This window comes from Lissotriton helveticus, chromosome 4_1 (assembly GCF_964261635.1).
Source record: "Lissotriton helveticus chromosome 4_1, aLisHel1.1, whole genome shotgun sequence".
Classification (NCBI taxonomy): domain Eukaryota; kingdom Metazoa; phylum Chordata; class Amphibia; order Caudata; family Salamandridae; genus Lissotriton; species Lissotriton helveticus.
The window spans coordinates 1,048,725,400-1,048,741,614 of NC_136063.1; positions in this window are offsets into that span (position 1 = coordinate 1,048,725,400).

Genomic DNA, 16,215 nt, shown 5'->3' on the forward strand with positions numbered 1-16,215 from the left:
TGGCACAGGTGGGGGGTCCTCCAATGTGACACCGAACACAGCCCTCGAGGACCTTGTGGAGTCGAACATCGAACCGGAAGCTGTTGTGGGGGTCACCCAACTGGACACCTCTGGTGCTGCGGAAGGCGGACAAGGTAAGATGCATGCCAGTGCAGATATGCAGCGTCTTGTCAACCCCTGCTCATTTCCCCAAGCCAAACACAGTGCACAAGTAGCCGTGCCTAAAGCACAATCCCTCAACAGAGTGTTGCTTCATGGGAGTTGTAGTCATAACATGAAAGGGTTCCTGTCTGACCCCTGAGGTGCATGGCATGAAAACAGCAGCCAAGGGCCAAATGTCAGTTCCAAAATGTCCTTTATGTAGATGACTAAAGCAAAAAATTACAATATCCACAAATTCATAACAATGCTCTGTTTCACACACAGATGCCTCCCCCATGGAATCAGATGACAGCAGCCGCCTAGTCATCTGTGAGACCCCAGTGGTGACCGATGCGGAGAACACGCTGGAACATGGAGGTGGTCCTTCCCCTTCACCACCACCGCAAACATCACCACCACCACCAGCACCGCGGACAAGAACACCACCACCACCACCGCGGCCAAGAACACCAACACCACCTCCACCACCACCACCGCGGACAGCAACACCAACACCACCTCCACCTCCACAAGTCCTGCCAACCACACATAGCCGCAGGGCAAATGTCCCCTCCCTGCAGGAGATGGAGACGGAGCTGACGCCAGCAGCCACTAATGTACAGCAGCAGGCTGTCGTCACCCCAACCGCACGAATAGCAGCACGTCTAAGAGCTAGAGAGCGGGCCGGATCCCTGGGTAGGGCTGCAGCGACAACAGTAGATCCTGCAGATGTGTATGGAGTCCTGGAGAGCCGGATGCTGCGTGTTCAGCGCCTGCAGGCAAAACACATGGGTGCAATGAAAATTAGCATGACAAGGATGTCCAACAGATTTTCATCAATGACTGACGCTGTGCGAGAGCTGACCACAGCCGTTGCAGAGGGCAACAATGACATTAAGGTATGCCTACAGGAACTAACACGCGCTGTTGTTGCAGGCCAACGGAGTGAGCACCGGAAACATGAGCAGTACTCACTCAGTACCAATACCACAGCTGTGGTAGCCCGCCGATCGGTGTCCCTGCAGGTGGACATGGGCCATTATTGTGGGGATGTGGCAAGGACCCTCGAGAGAGTGACCACTGCAGTGGAGCATCTGCAGTCTGGAACTGCCAGTATCAGCAGAGCGGGAGGGGATGAGGTGAGTGAGGCAGCCTCAAGTGTGAGCAGCGTCATCATGCCTGAGACAAGCGGGAGGAGGCGCAGCGCACCAGCCACTGTGAGTGATCAAGGAGATGTTGAGGAGTCAAGGGACAGGAGGCTGGGTGTCCGTGGCAAACGTAAATAGCCATGATGCAATGGCTCCCTGGCCATGGTGAGGTAACCATGGGCCAACTGTAGTGACACATGCAGCACCTGTGTTGTCAATGGACATTCTCTCTTTTGTTTTAATTTACGCTGCGTCATGTTTCGGTTACATTAATCAGCACCAGTCAGGTGTTAATGGGCATTAAACCCTTGCAATGCATATCATCTTGTCATGGCTCTTTCTTACCTGTCTCAGAAGTGATGCTGTGTGCTGTATGTCCGCCTCCTATGCCCTTCTGCTGTGTTGGGCACATGTGCCTGTCGGTGTTGGGGGGGGGGGGGTTGCTGGGCACGTAGCTCGTCCTCACTGTACACCTCTATGGGTATCCCCCTTCTTGTTGCGATGTTATGCAGGATGGCACAGACAGCTATGATCTGGCAGCAGGTCACTGGGTCGTACTGCAAGGCACCTCCTGTCTTGTGCAATATTCGGAAGCGACTCTTGAGGATGCCGAATGTGCGCTCTACAACATTCCTTGTGCTGATGTGTGCTCTGTTGTAGCGCTGCTCTTGTGGTGTTGCTGGGTTGAGGTAGGGAGTGAGTAGATACTCACGCAAGGCGTAAGCGCTGTCACCTGCAGGGTGGGGAGAGAATGGTTAGCGGCATGAATGCTATGGTACATGTGGGGATGGATTAAATGGTGTCACATCAATACGTGCCTAGTAGGTGTCCAACTCCAAAATCACCGTTGATCAGGCGCCTGTGGATGCCACTGTGACGGAAGATGTATGCGTCGTGTGTGCTCCCTGGGAATTGGGCTACGAGGTCCGTAATGATGTGCTTGGCATTGCACACAACCTGCACATTAATGGAATGGTATGACTTCCGGTTGCGGTAGATGCATTCGGTGGCTGAGGGAGGACAGATGTGGACATGGGTGCAGTCGACACACCCTATCACATGGGGGAATTGGGCCACCTGGTAGAACTCACGCTTGGTGCGGTTCAACTGTTGGGGGGTCGTGGGGAAGGTGATGTGGCGATGTATCGTTGCTAGCATGGCGTCCAGGAACCTGTGGAAGAAGCGTGATAGTGTGCTTTGCGACATGCCTCCGGCTTCTGCTATTACTCCCTGGCAGCTTCCAGATGCCAGCAGGTGCAGGCTGCATAGGACCTGGACATGGGCTGGTATTGTGTGGGTCCTAAGGGTCTGGTGCTGGAGTTGTGGTTCCAGATCTGCTATTAGACGCATTATCATGGCAGGGCTGAGTCTGTACTTATCGTACACCTGCTCCTCTGTTTGCCCGAGCAATGTGATGCGCACCTTGAAGACCCTATCCTGGATCATCCTCCATCGCTGGGCCAGGGCATTGATTCTCCTCCTCCGAGCAAGCACGTAGGGTGCAGCCATTTTGGTTGACTAACAGGGTTTCCAGGGTCATTTTTAAAGGGTTACTGATTGTCAGCACCTGTCAGAAAATATATATATTTTTTTCTTCATTTGTATAACTTTACCTCCAGTTTGAGATTCCCCTTATTTTGCTCATGCTAAATTGCGATTTTTGAGGTTTTCGGTATTTGCGATTTTTGATGCATTCCATTGCGAATCTTTAATAGCGATTCGGTATTTCCGGGGCCTGCTTTGGTTTTCGTTATTTCCGATTGGCTGGATAGCGATTCGAAAATTTACCGAGGGGATTTTTTTAGCGATTCCTTAATATTTACCGATTTGTGTTGATGCATTGCATTTAGGGGTTTTGCGGTCGGTATCGGCCTGTTTTACCGATTCGCTATTTTACTGGGAGGTATTTTGCTTGAGGCATCTGCCTGATAATCATTTGAGAAGGCTTTATGCTCCAAGTTGAGGATGAATATCCTATTTATGAGAAAAGTGTTGTGTGTTCAAAACGCAAACATGTTAAAGAATCAAGTACGGTTGAAAAACAGAAAGAAAATCAAGATAAAAGAAAAAATGTAAAGAAGCAGAAAATACAAACAAGTGATGATGTTGTTGGATACCAATTGGAAAATGCTTCTGGTGTCAACTGTTTATGGTGAAATTATGGAAAGTCAGGAAAAAAGATTATGTTCGGTACTTTATACTTTATTTCAAGAGTTGAGAACTGATAGAAGTAAGATCCATTCTGCTTCTGGTATTCGCCAACTGTTGGATACATGTACTGGATCTTTAACATTCAGTGCTAATATACAACAAAATGCACAAGAATTTCTGATGGTTATGCTTGGAGTACTAGAAGATGAAGGAATTCAGATTGAAAATTTATTAGGACTCAGTTACAAATGGGAACATAAGTGTAAACAGAGTTCATTAACTTCAAGCACTATAGTTGACAGAGAATGATATCTATATTTAACAATACCTGACTCCAAATCTGTACCATTTTCCAAATCAGTAAAAGAAGCTGATCATGAGATGATGTGTTCTCGTTGTAAATAAAAATGCTATCTACATTATACCTACAAAGATATGGAAAATATTTGATTATAAGGCTGCAACGCTGTAGACCAAATGGAAGAAAAGTGGAAACCAAAATTCAAATTTTTGTTGCTAGTCAGTATCTATTTCTGGAATAACTTTTGCAACAGTTGCTATTGTTTTCCATGCTGGAAGTACTACTACAGGTGGACATTATACAGTTTATTTGAAGTGTAATAATGATTGGAGTCACTGCAACGATACACACTTGGAAATGAACCTGAGATTGCCTTATGAATTACCCAAATCATACTTGATAGTTCTGAAACAAAGACTTTAGATACACCATTCGGCTTTGTGGGAAGGTGTAGAGATACTTTATGGAATCATAATGGATGCTTTTAAAGCAACATTTTTGATACATGGCATATTGGGAAAATGTGCACAGAAACTACGAAGTAAAGGTAAGATTTGAAGATTGGAAATAGTATTGGATGTGTTATTTGTGTTGATTTTGTATTATATTTGTGAGAACAATCTAGTTGATTGTTTTTTTTCCCTGCTGTTTATGATGAAACTACTCTGACATCTCTGTGAATAGTGAGGTTAAGTAGTAGCCGATGACTGCAAAAAAGGGAGAAAAATTGCTATCTTAATGTTAAATTATTTTGTATTATTTAAAAACTCATTGTAATTTGTGAAATGTACTACATTACATAGCAATTTTTGCAGTTTATTTTATGTTGTTTAAAAGTTAGAAAAAACAGTACTAATGACAAATACACAATAGTAGTTCGATAATTCAAAAACCTTTGAAATTCACTGAAAAAACCATAGGTTTCAGGGGCGTTATAGTTAGAAATTAGTATTTAAAAAACCTTAGAAATTCACTGAAAAAACCATAGGTTTCAGAGACGTTATAGTTCGAAATTAGTATTTAAATAACCTTAGAAATTCATTGAAAAAACCATAGGATTTACAGACGTTATAGTTATGAATTAGCATTTAAGAAACCTTTGAAATTTACTAACAAAAACCATAGGTTTCAGGGACGTTATAGTTAGTTGGACATTTGACTCAAATGAAACCAGAGAAATTCACCTGTTATGGTTAGTTGAGCTAACTATAACTTGTGCGCCCGCAATACACTGCTGATGATGTCACATATTACATTACTCATGACATGGTCAGTGACATCACTGATGACATCACTGACAAACCTATATTTTTTTAGTGAATATATATATATGTATACATACACAAACACGTACGTCAGAAGCATAAATTACAAACAATGAAAGAAAGGTTCCTCCAATCTTTGTCCACTGGCATGTGTAGCCACCCTACAAGTCAGGTCGGGAAACAACCACAAGTCTCAGGTTCATGGGACAAGAAACCTCCCAACCAAACAATGAGCTTGGCTCACTTGCAGGTTCTTGTGGCAGGTACAGGAGTCAGTTGGGGGATTACAGTTGGTGCTAGGGACCACACTCTGGCAAACATGTCCAGCACACATGATAGTGGGGGCCAAAGGTGAAAGGCCAATTTCCTCAAACCAAGGACTGTTCAATCACAGAACGCAAGCAGGATGCTGTCCAGTCTTGCTTCAGTGCAGTATGCTTCAGGGATCAGGTAGTGGGTCGCACACTCGAGGTCCATCACATTTCATGCCGGGAGTTCATGTCGAAAGCTCTGATAATCGCTCCCAGGACAGACGGATGACCAAGGCCCACCTTAAGGCCCGGGGGTGGGGAGACAGGGGATGCAAATTCGTGGGTAGAAGTGGAAGTCTGAATATGGGATCTGACAGTTCCACAAGACACCAAATCGAGGTCGTGTCTGGCAGGCTTATTCACTCTCCTTCCTTATGAGCCTTGTAGGCTACCCTTTCAAGCTTACAACTGGGCTTTCCTTTCCTGTGGGTAGACTCTTCTGGCAAGGACATTTTCAATCAACTTTCTCAGCAAGCAGTTGAATCCTTATCCAAGGCAGGATCTCGGGCTCTCCAGAAGTATGTTGTAGACTTTTCAGGCGATGTCGCCTCACCTGACTTGGAAGCTGTCTGTCAGAGATATCAGCCGTGGTTATCAGAGATTTTTACCCGGCCAGGGCGAGAAGGGGCGGTATGTGTCGGCTGAATACCCAGTTCATTGGGGCACCAGACAGGGATGCCCCCTGTCCCCACTGCTGTTTGTGTTAGCGCTGGAACCTCTAGCCATTGCTCTTCGCAAACACGCAGCTGCGCTGGGTATACCAGTGGCGGGGACATCCCATCTCCTATCCATATATGCGGACGACATGTTATTATATCTCCGGGATCTGGAGGTGGACCATATGACGCTATTCGACACCTTCCGCTGGTTTGAAATAGTATCGGGCCTGGCCATGAACCCGGAAAAGTCTGTAGGATTTTACTTCCGGGCAGGACCTCGTCCGCCCTCCCTGCTGTTTGGCACCCACACGATCCCGGTAGCCCAATCCAGTTTTAAATACCTGGGTATCCGCATACATAGAACGATGAGGACCAGCTGGATGGTAATTTTTCTAGGGCCATCGCCGGCCTCCGTGGCGGTATTGGTTTTTGGACCTCACTCCCCTTATCAGTCATGGGCCGAATTGCGATAGCAAAGATGGTAATGTTGCCACGCTTACTGTACTACTTCGTGAACCTGCCTATCTGTATCCCGCACCGCACCTTTGTGACCATTAAGTCCTTACTGATCACCCTTATATGGGGGTCGGGCAGACAGAGGATCAGTCTGCGTAAATTACAACTTAGCACCTCCCAGGGGGGACTGGGAGCCCCCGACTTTCAAGGATATTTTTACGCCAGTCAACTCCAATGGTTGTCTTATTGGCTAGCCGGGAAAAATCTCCATGAGATCGGATGGACAACGGACCAGATAGGCCGGGGTGACCTACATGCCTTACTACTACCTAAGAGTAGAGCTCCGTGAGAGTGCCACCCGCTGCTCCGTTCTGCTCTTCTTTGTTGGAGGAAGGCGTTGGCTTATACGTCTACGGCACAACCATACGCAGATAATATCCCTTTGTTAGGCATCCCGACTCCGCAGGGAAGACTTACCAAATGCGCCCTTAGGGACTGGACGGCAGAAGGGATCAAAGGGGTGGGTAGCTTCTTTGGGGACAACCTACTGTTATACCATCACACTTTGGTGCAGGTGACTGGGACTTCGGACAGACACTACTTATTACATGCTACTGTATCTCACTTTATCAGGACGACTTGGGCGACGCAACGCATCCAACCACAGCAACACAAACTAGTACACCTGGTACACTGCATGGGGGCCGGCGGCCACTTGGTAAGATGGCTGTACACATGGATTAGAGCTCATGCTGCATTATCCCTTGACACCCTGAGAGAGACCTGGACACGGGACACAGGGGAGGATTTTACTGATACAACCTGGCGGGTGGCCCTGGAACATCCAAAGAGAGTTTCCCGAAATGTGAAATTTAAATTCATTCAAGCCATGATTTTCCACAGGGCGTACCTCACGCCGGAGAGGATCCACAGGATGTTCCCCGACTCCCCCATCAGTGCCCGAGATGTAGAGCGGATGAGGCTGGCCTCCTACATATGCTTTGGTCGTGTCCACAGCTGGGCAGGTACTGGCAGGAGGTCTGCCGGATAGTGAGAGAGGTATCTCAGATACAGGTGAAGGAGAGTGCATTGTATTGCTTAGTAGGAGCCCGCCCTCGCCCCAAACCATTGAAACCTAAACTGCGCTTTGTGGATTTAGCTCTCCTCTTAGCGATCAGGAAGATTACAATGCAGTGGAAATTCCCGAGAGCGCCTAGGGTGGAGATGTGGCGGGCGGACGTGGTGAAATGGGGTAGAGCAGAATGTGTTGCCCTTAGAAAGGAGGAAGAAGGCGGGAGGCGGAAAACCCCGATGGCAATGGATTGGGAGGTTATGCTGCTCGAACTAGACAGTATGGATCAGCTACTGTCCCAGAGCAATTGAGCGCACTGCGATCCGAGGGGATTACGACTGTGTGTACTAAGCACTGAGGCTGGACAGAGGTGGTTAAGAGTTTCTATTACATAACTGTGGCAGAGAGTGGTCAGCGCTGGGGAGCTGAGACGGAACAGTTAGGAGAAATTAGACACCTGAGTTGGATGGGTGCGGGAGGGATAGTTGGGGAGAGCGAGGGTGGGTATGGGGACACGTCCTAATACGAACGAAGACTCTAATAATGTGCTCAAATTTGTATGGACATAACCCGGAGGCTGAGTCTTTGTCCCCTATTTGCGGATTGGGAGTAAAAGCGTGATGTATTGCATGTCTGTTGATACCACTGTATTCATATGTGATGACAATACATTCACGAATAAAGTTTGGGGGGGGAAAAAAATTAAAGATTTTTACCCTATGGAGTAGTGCCTCTAATGGTGAATGAGAACTCCTGGAACAATGACTGCATGTTTCAGTCCTTCTCTTATACTCCTATTCCAGATGGGGATTATGCATTCCTCATCTGCACTTTGGAACTAGATCAGGACTGAATGGTTATTTTGTTTGTCCATCCTCATTCAAGTCACACACTCTCTGTGTTGGGCCATGGCACGCAGTGGTGGTGTTGGGAGTCATCTATTTCTAGACAACCAAAACACATGCACAAATGAAGGGACAGCCTTCACAACTTGCACCTACCAACCTTTCTGAAGTACACTAGGCATGTGTGGAATTTCAATTACCCCAGTATTGGGCGTAATTTCAGTAATTCCGCATTACTCTTTATTGTAGAATTACAGATAATTATGCATGATAATTAGGAGGAAAATAAACGACAGCAATAGCAAATTTAGCCAGCGCAAGTGGATTTTCTCACTCACTAATCATGTTCTGCTGCAGTTAGTGCCATTTCGTAGCGCAAAAATGTATGAAACAGGGGGATTTGCATTCAAAATAATGCTAAACACTGAATTACAGAAATATGCAAGTTGTGCCCACCCTAAGTAAACCTCAGGTGTGCAAAAGAAGAATTTCTGACACAGGGCTAACTTTGTACTATTAAAAAGACAGTGGTCTCTGCTTCTGACATATCTAATTGTGTTTAATGTGGGTGTTGTTAAGGACAAAAAGCTAAACATGACCAGGGCCTATGTCTACACTTCTAAAGTGCCACCCGTCTCTATTCCTCCCAAACAAACGATACAGTAATGTAAGTAATACACCCTGCTTGTCTGGTAGGCCATATCCACCTCCATTTTGTACAGCAATTCTCTAACTGCACTTCAAAATCAGGCCTACAGTTGACTAAGATCCATACACTCCTGGCTCAAACTACCGTACACCAATACTTTATACACCTGACACACATTGATGCAAGAAATCAACCTACTAACATGATCCTGGACAGATCTTTACTATGTGGAGATCAGTAGGATATTACTCATCAACAGGCAGAAGTATAAAAGCATGACCTACTACTACCAAATTGCTGAAGTCAAGTCTGCTGGTGATGACTTATCCTACGCAAATCCTTCTTTTCCCTAACAGACACTCATGAAACCAGCTTGTATCGGCGGTGGAAGACCTGAGGTACCGTCACTCGAAATCCTGGCGCCCATGAACGCTCGCTTCGCACATTAATTGTGCCGGATGTGCTGACCGGAGGGAGCCCGAGCTGTCCCCAGGCGACGCCAGTGAGCAGGGCGAGGGACGGGAGCTACGTGAGACCGCGGCTCCAGAGGCCCAACCACGTGTGCGCGACGTAGCGCGAAAAGCCCCGACATACTCACGGCTGCTGGTGGGGTAAGGCACTGCCACAGAGAACATTGTAAATAACTCGATAAGGGGGATTGAGACCCGGCGAGTGCATAGTGGGGACCACACACAGCCAAAAACAATTCCGACGGCGACCGCGGCCGCCATTTTAGATCGGGCGAAAGCTGCCCTGCAGGCTGACCCGGGGGAGTCCGCCTCAAGATTGTCCGATGTTCTCTTGCACAGCACCAGAATAAGAATGCGCCTGCTGGGGGCTGCCTCGTGGTGTGGCCCGAGGCACGCTGAAACACTTCGGTGCATTGCTGGCCCCACACTGCTCGACCTGTGATCGTGCCTACTTCCCGGTGTGCGCTCACGGCCTAGAGTCACCCTGAGGGTCCACTGAGTGGAGGTGCGGCACTGGGCCCCTGTGGATCTGCCGTGACCGGATCGCCGCGGTTGGGCAGTTTCGGACTTGTAGTTTGAGCGGGCCGCCGGCTGCTTTCCACTCATCATCCAGCCTGCACCGGGTCGCGGACTGTGGCGCAACTATCTTACGGCTAAAGATATTTCTTCCTGTGCACTGACCTTTGTTGGGGGCCCGAAGGCGCTCAGTGGGTCCCTCCTCCTAAAACCTGCGAGTATTAATGTGCGCTCCCGTTTGCCTGCTATCTGAAGGGAAGATACGGGTCTGCTGAGCCTGGACGAGACCAGGTGGCATGCACCTGAACATGTGAAAAGGCGACGTCCTCCAGCCACGGCTCACGTTTGAGCAAAAAAAACATCAAAGCAGGCTGAGCTGGGCGCAGGGGCGTCTGGCGGAACGCCACAGCAGACAACTCCGGACATTGATGTAGCGGCCCTGATGCTGGAGGTGCGCTCTGGCCTGAAAAGCATAGACGCAAAACTAGACAACATGGCGGCCCAGCTGGAGGGGGTGAGAGCGCAGGTGGCTGCCCATGAAACCCGCCTAGACAGCCTCGAGAACAGACACACGGAATGCTGTGAGTTTCAGCAGGGCACGAAAGCCCACATCGCCAACCTGGAAAAAACCATCGAGACACTTTGTGCTAAAGCAGATGCCTTGAAGCACGTTCCCGGAGATGTAATGTCCGTATTACGGGCATACCGGAAACGACGGCGATGGGGAAAATGGAGGCATTTGTGTCTGACCTTCTGCATGAACTTGTTGATCCACACCTGTCCCCGGTATTCACTGTGGAGCGTGCACACAGATCCCTGGGAAAGAAGCCCCCACTGGGCACTCCACCGAGACCAATTCTTGCAAAACTCCTTAACTATCAAGACAGGGATTTGGTTCTTCGATTGGCAAGGGAGAAGGGAAAGATAACGCACAAAGGGAACAATATATCCTTTTTTCCAGATTTCACACCGCTTGTACAAGCCGCACGCAAGGAGTTTTTGCCTGCTAAGAAACTACTACTCCAGGCTCAGATCCCATACTCCCTCATGTACCCAGCTAAACTGCGTGTTGTGCATGAAGGCACGACACATCACTTTCTAGATGCAGGATCGGCCTTAAAATTTGCAAAACACATTTGTCATCCCAGGGCCAAGAGACAAACTCATGCTGGAGCTGAAACTGAGAATCAAATGAGTGATGTAGAGTAAAATGCACAAGCCGTAGTAGTAGTAGACAACCTATCTGGTCGCACAGTTAACTTGTTTTTTGACCGCGCTTTGTCTGTTTGGGGAAGTGCATTCCTGTATGCAGTCGCCCTGTGTGAGCAGGGGTGTACGCTCGAGATGTCCCGCCTCCAAGGGGTGACTCCCGTATCCACATTGTTCCGTTGTTTGTGCGCCCTTGGCGCATTAGGGGGGGTTTGACACAACCTGTTTGGGGGGTTGATGTGGGCGGAGGGTGGTGTTGGGTTGGGAGTTCTTTGGTGTATCGTCAGATGTATTGTACTCAGCATGTTATATTGACAATCGGAATGCGCGCTCTGGGTCGTGTGGTAGAAGGGCATGTGCTCGGTTACTGCAATCAATGGGGGTGACCAGAATTCTAACATAGAACATAAGGGGCCTAGGTGACCACAGAAAATCCAGACTCATGCACAGCTACCTACTCAGACACAACATAGATATTTGTTTCCTACAAGAAACGCACATCAACTCCACATGCTCTCCCAGGCTTAAACACTCAAGATGGGGTTCTGTGTATTCCGCCATTTATTCCAACTATGCCAGAGGTGTGGCCATTCTTCTGCGCCGCGGTATGGATTGGAGGGAGGAATCTGCACTAATGGATGAGGCAGGCAGATATGTCATACTGCATGGTGTTTTGATGGGCAAAGAGGTGGTGCTTGTTGCTATATACGGGCCAAATGTTGGTGACCCGGAGTTTTTCAGAGAAGCTTGGGCGAAGATTGATGTAGCTGGCTGTTCCACTATCATATGGGGTGGAGACGTTAACGTAGTGCTAGAGGACACACTGGATAGGAAAGGCGCATCTAGACAACTGTACCCACATGCACGCCAGGCACTGACAGATGTCATATGTGAGGGTTCCCTTATTGATGCATGGAGGGCCCGCAACGCAGATGCGAGGGTGGGTACCGGTATATCCGCTCACCATGCTGCCTGGTCCAGATTGGACTATTGGTTGGTCTCAGAGGACGTCGCCACTTGGACCACACGAGTAGATATACTAGCCCGGTCCCTGTCTGACCATGCCCCCTGTTTGCTAGATCTGGACATTCCGGGCATCCCGAGCAGTGCCTTCTCTTGGCGTATCCCATCAGATGCATTCCAAGATGCCGCTTTCACTGAAGAGATCAGACAGGACATTATTGACTATTTTGCTACTAACACTGGCTCGGTCAAAACTGATGCTGTCCTCTGGGACGCATTCAAGGTGGTGATACGGGGGCAATGTATTGCGCGCAGAGCTGGGGTCTTGAAGTCTATCAGGAACACACTGGCAACGACGGAGGGTGACTTGAAGGTCCTAGAGCAGTCATTCTGTGAGACTCCGACACCTGCATTGGCGGCGCAGATTAAGGCCAAGTTGCTAGATTTTGCTGAAGAGGCGCAGCGCGAACTAAAATTTCTGGGGAAACAAGCTGAGGCCCGCAGATATGGCGAAGGAGATAGACCGAGCTGCACACTAGCCAGGACGATTAAATCCACTCCCCCTCCCACACGGGTGCACACTATAGTTGACAACACAGGAAAGACGCTGACTGACCAGCAGGAGATACTACAGTCCTTCGTCACTTACTATGCTACACTGTACAAATCCACACACAGTTTGTCAGAGGAGGCCCTCGAGGCCTTTTTGGAATCAATAGCGCTTGTGTGGTTTAACAACGCACACAGGCAGTATATGGACCGCCCCGTAACAGTGCAGGAGATTGCAACCACCATTAAAGCTCTACCACTAAACAAGGCGCCGGGACCAGATGGACTCACGGCAGCCTTTTATAAAACGTACGAGGAAGAGCTAGCTCCTCGCCTGCCCGCTGTGTTTGTTGAAGCGCAGGAAGTAGGGATACTGCCGGACTCGATGAGGGAGGCCCTTATTGTCACACTGCTTAAACCTGACAAAGATGATAAATGTATGGACTCTTATCGCCCCCTATCTTTAATTAATGTGGATGTCAAGATCTACGCCAAGATAATAGCAGATCGCCTCCAGCCTTTGCTCCCGCACGTGGCCCTGCCAGACCAGTCAGGGTTCATACCGGGCCGCTCCACCACACATAATCTGCGTATGGTTTTTTCTGCACTACACTACCTCCACCCGGACACACAGGCTGCTGTGGTATTTCTTGATGCAACAAAAGCCTTTGATTCCCTTGAGTGGTCGTTCCTGTTTACCGTACTGTTGCTCATGGGATTCATTCCACTATTCATAAATCTGATTCGCTTACTATATACCGCCCCTAGAGCCAGGATACGACTAAATGGCATGATTTCTGACCCATTTCCAATCTCCAGAGGGACTAGACAGGGCTGTCCATTGTCCCCCCTCCTATTCGCCATCGCTATGGAGCCACTTGCTGCTAGGATTAGACAGCACCACACAGCAAGGGGCATTGCATTCAGCTCCCGTAGCCTACTCATCTCCCTATATGCTGATGATGTGACTTTGTATGTAAACAACCCAAATGAGAACCTCAATCCGTTACTACGAGAGTTTGTTTAATTTGGGGGTTTATCCGGTGTCTCCATAAACTGGTCTAAGTCGGTTATATTTCCTCTCACTGATAGCACCACAGAGGTACACTCAGACTATCCCCTCAGATGGGAAGCAGACGAAGTGAAATACTTGGGAGTTTGGATCAGCAGAAAGATACAGGAGATCTGGAACCTTAACTTTGGCAGAGCGGTTACCTGGCTGGAAGGCAAAGTGGCGATCTGGTCCAAGCTTCCCCTCTCTTTAGCGGGTAGAATTGCACTTTCAAAAATGATTGTGTTGCCCAAGTTCCTCTACTTATTTGCCAGTGTGCCGATTCCACTGACACAACACTTTTTTGCGCGCCTACGTTCCAATTTGCTGGCACTTGTTTGGGCAGGGGGTTAGGCCAAAGTATAATGGGCACTGCTAACACTTCCGCTGCGACAAGGAGGTTTGGGAGCACCAGACATGCATTTATACGCACTCTGCGCACAGGCCCAATACTTACATTTTTGGGCCTACCCCACGCCTTACCAGCCGCATGTGGCAGTGGAGATTGACATGGTCTCTCCGCTTCCGCTCAGTGTGGCCCTATACCACAAAGCTCCTAGGCCCTCACAGGATATCAACACAGCGGACATGCTCCGCTGGACCTGGAGAGAGCTATTGAAACGGTCCTCCGTTCCCCTGCTGTATGCGTCCGCGGTGCCCCTCAAACAGAACCCCATGCTTCCATGCCTAGAGGTCAGCGGCGGCGAGATCTCCATTGCTGGCTCCACCTTGTGCACATTTGCAGACATATACCCGGAAGGTACATTCCTGGAGTTGCCCACTGAGACGGTAGAAAACCCGGTGTCTTTTACCGACAAGTTTACACACCACAAGCTCAAAGCTGCATGCAGGGCACTCTGGGATCACTTCCCTGAGGAGCCACCACATTTGCTGGCGCTGCAAAACATACTAGCTAGAGCATCCCTCAAAAAACTTGTGTCCAGGCTGTACAACTCCATGCAGGAACAGTCCCCCTTAGTGGTGCCCAGGTCGCAGCAATTATGGAGTGGTGATCTGGAAGAGCCTCTGACTGACGAGCAGTGGTCTTTCTGCTGTGGGGAACTGCTGGGGCTCTCCCCAAACTATAAACTTAGAGTGGTACACTTCAAGTTCCTTCATAGATTCTACCGCACCTCGACCTCTCTCCACCGCATGGGCCTCAGGGAAGATGACAGATGTTGGAAGTGTGGCGCGGAAGGTGCTACATTTTTACACGTGGCTTGGCACTGCCCGGCGCTCTCTGAGTACTGGACTGCAATATTTGATGCTATTAATAGAATCCTGGGGAGGGCTGATGCCCCATCTCTGCTACTGGGGATTCTGGGCTGGGTCGCGGACACTGCGCCTAAGAGCCGAAAGCTCCATGCACTGCTGCTGCTATATGCGAAGAGGCGGGTTGCCATTACCTGGGGGCGTAAAACTAAACCGAGGTTCCGCGACTGGCTATCTGATGTGACATACGGACACGCACAGCTGGGCTCCTACTGGGAATTGATGCCGTCAAATGCACGCCCGAGAGCATTTGGGAACCCTTCCTGCAATGGTCAGACCGTCTCCACCCGTGACTGCTCCTGGGAGCCCGGCTGTGCACTCCTAACCAGATGTTGTGCTCTGTCAATGCTTTAATGTGACTGCTAGACAATGTCGCGGCTTATATAGATGCCGGGGTACTCGGGATTTCTGGTGTGTAACCCTGGGGCGCTAAAGGTCGCTACACGAATAGAGTTGCAGTCCTCCCTCAGACTGAAGACGTTGTGCTACAGCCCTGCCTGATTGCCATTCCTGACCTGGTAGAGCGCAAAGTTGTATTTACATTTTCTCAAACTAATACTGCTAAGATTGATTTCATTAATAATCACACTTACGAACACCTATGTTATTGTTAGCAATGTTAAAAAGAAAAATTGCATCCTTTTTTGTATCATCAAGCAACATCGCTGTAATATACATGCCTACTGTATTTCTCACTTGATCCCGTGATGTAATTGTTGCTTACAAGATTTGCAAATGCTTAATAAAAAAATAAAAAAATAAAAAAAGTCTGCTGGTGATGAAACCAAGGATGACCATCCTTCTGGATTCTGTGGGGATCCATTTGAATGTCTTTCGGAGCAGGTGGGGCGTGTGGAAGCAGGGAGAGGAAAAGGCATTCAATTGGCAGTTCATTGTGAGCAAAAAGACCAGTATGATGCCAAGGTTGCATGCTTGGTTCAACCAGGTGGGGGGAGCGCCCAGTGCGGCTGGCAACCAGAAGTCGTCCTAGGCTGATATGGTGGGTCCCGAGATGAGAACTTCAGTCGTCTCCGATTGAGCTTGAGGCAGCTTTCTTTCATCCATGTTGCGCACGGCCTTGATTCCATTGTGGAAGTTGGTTCTGGGACCAGGAGGCAAGGACTACAAACACTAGCCTCCTCTGCGGCTCGTGGCCACCAACGGCATTGCTCTGCACCCTGAGACAC